This window comes from Idiotropiscis lumnitzeri, unplaced genomic scaffold (assembly GCF_059441095.1).
Source record: "Idiotropiscis lumnitzeri isolate Australia: NSW breed Sydney's pygmy pipehorse unplaced genomic scaffold, RoL_Ilum_1.0 HiC_scaffold_237, whole genome shotgun sequence".
NCBI lineage: Eukaryota > Metazoa > Chordata > Actinopteri > Syngnathiformes > Syngnathidae > Idiotropiscis > Idiotropiscis lumnitzeri.
The window spans coordinates 85,777-91,019 of NW_028283775.1; the positions used below are offsets into that span (position 1 = coordinate 85,777).

General features: G+C 45.1%; 1 long non-coding RNA gene across 1 annotated transcript; it reads left to right on the forward strand.

The window, feature by feature from the left end:
* The first annotated feature begins 243 nt into the window (after positions 1-243).
* Positions 244-1,001, forward strand: LOC148314763 (uncharacterized). The gene is made up of 2 exons (XR_015841532.1): positions 244-628; positions 722-1,001. It is a non-coding gene; the product is annotated as an uncharacterized LOC148314763 (long non-coding RNA).
* Positions 1,002-5,243: the final 4,242 nt, after the last annotated feature.

Here is a 5,243-nt window from a genome sequence, read left to right on the forward strand (position 1 = left end):
ACGCGATCTTCCCCTACAAGTCGAGTCTCGTAAGCTGGCTCCTCGCTTTATCGGTCCCTTTCCCGTCGAAAGAATCATCAACCCATGCTCTGTTCGACTCAAACTTCCCGACTCCCTGAAGATTCACCCCACATTCCATGTCTCCCTCCTCAAACCGGTATCCTCCAGCCCTCTGAGCCCTCCGGCGGCACCCCCCCCACCCCCCATGATAATAGACGACCACCCGGTTTACACGGTGGCAAAAGTCCTGGACGTTCGGCGCCGGGGCCGGGGCTACCAGTACCTGGTGGACTGGGAGGGTTACGGTCCGGAGGAGCGCTCCTGGATCTCCCGAAAACTGTTTTTGACCGACGCCCCCATCAGGGAGTTTTACGCACTTCACCCGGACAAGCCGGGTAGGACGCCAGGAGGCGTCCGTTAGGGGGGGGGTACTGTGACGGTTCGGGCCGGGGAGGAGGGCGTGGCAGTTCTGTTTGTTACAGGTTCACGATCCACCCAGCCAGGCTCTCCTCCGGAGAAAGTGGGCGTCGGCTCCGGCGCACCTGCAGCTCGTTGCCGGCAATCAGCGCCGGCTTAAGAACCAGCCACGCCAGGAGTCCGACGCCGGATTATCTTGTCACCTCACGTGGTACTGGCTCATGTCTCGTCTTGTTTCCCGTTCGCCTGACTCGCCTTGCTCTCGTGCTTGCTTGACCCCTGCTCTGCCGTCTCCCCCCTCTAGCCGACCTGAACCCGTCTGGTCCCGCTCCGCACGCCAGCGCCTCCGAGATCCCGCCCGGCAAACATCCCGCCAGCGCTCTCCGCTCCGCCGTGCTTCGCGCTACCACGCCAGCCCGACTTCGCCTCCCGACGCGTCTCGCTCGACCGCACCCTCGTCCGCGCCACCCGGCACTTGCCCGTCGGCTTCCTTCGACGTTGTCCTGGACGACGCCTGCCTTGTGGTGAACTCTCTCCAGCTCGCATCCCCACTCCAGCCCTCAATAAACCCTGTTTCCCACTCACCTGTCGCTTCCGGGTCCTCCTTCCTTCCCTCACGGTTCGTAGAACCGCGACAAATATTACACAATTTTACATTGGAATTTCATTTAATAAAACATTGACAATTATCTTTACAAACACTGTGTATGATTCATCTTTTCATTTGTTGTTCAATGAGCAAAACAGTGGCGATCAAAACAGTGCAAATTAAATGACATTTTATAGGTATCTGGTTGCAATACAGTGAACCCTCGCTACTTCGCGGTTCACCTTTCGCGGGTTCAGTGCTTCGCGGGTCTAAAAAATATTCGGGGGCATTGTAGTTTCGCCGAGCGGCACGACGGGGCGCTGGAGTGGTTAGACGGCCGGCGTCCGCCGAAGAAGAACGTGGGCGAAGAGGAGAGTGGACAAAGAAGAGCACGTTCCCCCGGGCACGATTTGGGGCGACGTTTCGCGCGGTTCGGACCGTACCAGAGCTCCGGCCAGCGTGCGTGGCAGTTAAGCCGAAGAGGAACAACTTCCGCCCGGGCACTAGCGGGGCGACATTTCGCTCCGTTCGGGACCGTGCGAGAGCTCCGGAGGAGACCGGCCGGCGTGCGTGGTTGTTAAGCCGAAGAGGAACACCTTCCGCCCGGGCATGAGCGGAGCGCGAGGCTGTCAGTTATGAATGAATAAATGAATAAATAAATGAAGAATGCCAGGGCACACCGGACGGCGTACCAGCAGGTAAAAGTCGAAGTAATTAAATAAATACAAAAAGAAGTAATTGAATAAATACAAAAATAATGGCTGGGGAATAAAAAAATGTTTTAATAATTTTTTTTTTTTGTTATAACATGCATTTCACCCTCTCTCTCTCTACCCGTATATATATATATATATATATATATATATATATTATTATTTTATTTATTTATTTTTTTAAGCATTTTTGAAGGTGCGCCGCTACTTCGCACTTTTTTTTTAAAGCATTTTTGAAGGTGCGCCGCTACTTCGCACTTTTTTTTTTTTAAGCATTTTTGAAGGTGCGCCGCTACTTCGCGGATTTTCAGTTTTCGCGGGTGGTCTCGGTCCCCATTAACCGCGATAACCGAGGGTTCACTGTAGTAAGTTACATTCTAATTTACATTGACAGGTAATGGAAATGACTACTGGTAACCTCAATTGAACTGTATTTCAGTCAGAATGCCTCAAACATCATAAAAAAATAAAACGTTGAGTATTATTTCTCCTTCAAAATGTCAGAAGAAATACTCTATAATGGCCTGACGACATTAACATAGCTTATAGTATATAGCAGGGGTGGGAAAACTTTTTTATTGGCGGGCCACAATGGGTTCTAAAATTTGACAGAGGGGCTGGACCAGGAGCAGATGGATGGAGTGTTTTGGTAACCTCATCTCATCTGAGAAAAAAAATACATTTAATTTTAAATGAAAGTGAACAAAAGCTTGTCTTTGAAAAACCACACTATTTTGAAAATAAAACATTAACAAGGTTTTTTTTTTTTTTTTTCAAATTCGGCGGGCCGGATTAAAACGTTTAACGGGCCGCATGTGGCCCCCGGGCCGTAGTTTTCTCACGCCGGTATATAGTATAGCGGCATAGGTTCCCTCGTCAACATCAAGTGAGTTACCCTCTTACCAAGACCAAAATACGGGGCTCTCCATCTCCCGGTCACTTCTCCAGACCCCAACAGTCACCCTCGTTGCGAGAACTTGGAGATTCGATGTTTATTTTTTTTCCGCTTCTTCAACTTCGTGTCTGATTCTTTTCTCTTCTCTGGCTCCAGGATTCCGCTGTCAATCAGATGACGATTGAGGCGGGACTTCCGGTTCAAAGTCACCCTCAGAGTTTGCAACCATTTGAGATGGCTTCTGTGGTAATAACAACTGTCATAGGTGCAATTTGCTCTATAAAGCATTAAAAAAAAAAAAAAATAATAAATTACAAAAAATAGTCAAGTACAGCACTCGTCTCATAAACTAGGTAAGAATTTAGCGTTACTAACGTTGCTACACTATAAAGAGTGTTTTACTGACTAGCTAAACCCAGTTTGCTTAAACTGATCGTACACTGGACGAAATCTTACCGTTGTCTTTTTACAAATGGATTATGAAATTGTTGCAGAAATTGTTTTGCTGTGACGGAGGGCAAGTTTTATAAGGTTCGTTCATCGGGAAGGTTTTATATTAGACGAGGATGGTCTTGTTCTTCGGATTTTTTTTTTATTTATAAAAGGCCGAGCATTTGTATTTGCGCTCAGACTGTGTTGCACAGTGCACACGAACCAAAAGCTCTAAAGAAAACACAATACCCGATCCAAACGGAGGGACGTGTTATCTTTATCTTCCACACCGCCTATCTTGTACTGGCTTGCGGGGAGGTGCTGCCGCCTATCCCGTCTGACTTTGGGCGAAATGCGGGAGGGACGACCTGAACAGAGAAATACAAAAAGAAGCAGTACAGCGTCAGTGTAACTCCTTACGGGATAATATCCTCGTCGCATAAACAAGGTAAGAATTTCACGGTATGCATTTTGGTGAACCATAAAGCGTGCTTTACTGACTGGAGCGACGTCGAGTTAGCCTAAATGTATCGTGCATTGGACTAAATCTAGCAAGTTAGAATTATACGATTTGTTCTTCGGGAAGGTTTTATATTAGAGGAGGAATTAAGATCTTGCCCTTCGGACATTTTTTGTGATAAAAGGCCGAGCATTTGCATTTGCGCACAGTATTAGTCCACGAAACAAGAAATACCCATGTACAAATAACTTGCAATTATAATAGTTGGAGCTGTAACAAAGTGTTTTTCATACGGTGTTGTATAAATTAGCAGGAAATTAGAACACAAATTAAAACACGTACAGTAGATACAAGAAGAACAACGACAGTCACATGTTGAGTCGAAAGCTAAAGAATAAAAATGTGTCTTCAAAACGTTTTAAAAGTGGACAGAGAGGGGGCTTGCCTAACATTCAATGGAGAGTCAGGGAATGGACTCCGAGTGCAAGTTTCAGGCCATCTATCTCAAGAAAGAGCTTCTGATGCACCTCAAACGGGTACTGCAAATTTAGTAAGTTCAGCGCATAGTTAATTCCCATGAGCAGGAGACTGGCAACATTTCCACAACCTCATTTTCTTAAGCAACAATGGAAACAGAGGCATGGGATGTGTCTTCTTGTCCCTCACTTGCTTGGAAGACATAGAGTACGTGTGTCAAACTCAAGGCCCGGGGCCAGATCTGGCCCACAACCTAATTTTATGTTGCCCGCAAAGGGCAAATCATCTGCATCAACTTCCTGTTTCTAGCATATTTTCTTCACAACAACACTGAGATATGAGATATTGCCAATTATTTGTTACCAATCCTCCCCTTTTAAAATAAATTGAAAAATTGTTGAACAATTACTTACTAGCTTCTGATTTCAAAACTGGCTTTCCAATCAATTTATATGGGTTCACAGTCCCTCTGAGGGAAACCACAACTACGATGTGGCCCGTCCATAAAAATGAGTTTGACACCCCTGACATAGACCTTCAGTACTTGCTTGGCCTGGTCCTCTTTTGCTTGTTCTCTGCTGACTTCCTGAAAGAGCATATACATCCATGGTTAGGTGCATAATGTCCCAAATTTGTGTTTGCTTTTTATAGTTCTGAATATCGCTGTCTTCAGGCAGTATCCAAGAAGCTCCAGAATCTTCACCTTGCAGGAGACTTCCAATGGCACGTTTTTGCAATCATTAACACTGCATCATCCAAAGAGAGCAAACCATTTTCAACATTTGAGATTGGTCAGTAATATTTACAAGTAACACCCACTCGTGTGGATTGACCAATAGATTAGATCTAGAAAAACATGAAATTACTCAAATTATGACAACATGTTTCAGCCGGACACCAGTGATATGTGACAGTATTTGCAATCTGCATTACATGTTTATAACAGCATATATGAGAATCAAAAAATAAATAAAAAGGGCAATGAAAACGGAAATTAAAATAGAAACCTCAACCTCAAGGATAGGATTTTTGTAGAAATCTCAAAATCGAAACTTTGGACCTTCTGATTTATTTTGTCAATTACCCGAAAGTAACCTTTGCCAAATGCCAACCCTTTAGCCAGAGCAGGTCACATACTGGCAGCAATTAATTTATTTGAATATTGTGACAAATAAAAATGTTTGCTGCACAGTCTATGAGTTAATTGCAGCTTTAAAAACGTAATACTGTTGTAATTTACCTGGTAGTCCGTGATAAGTT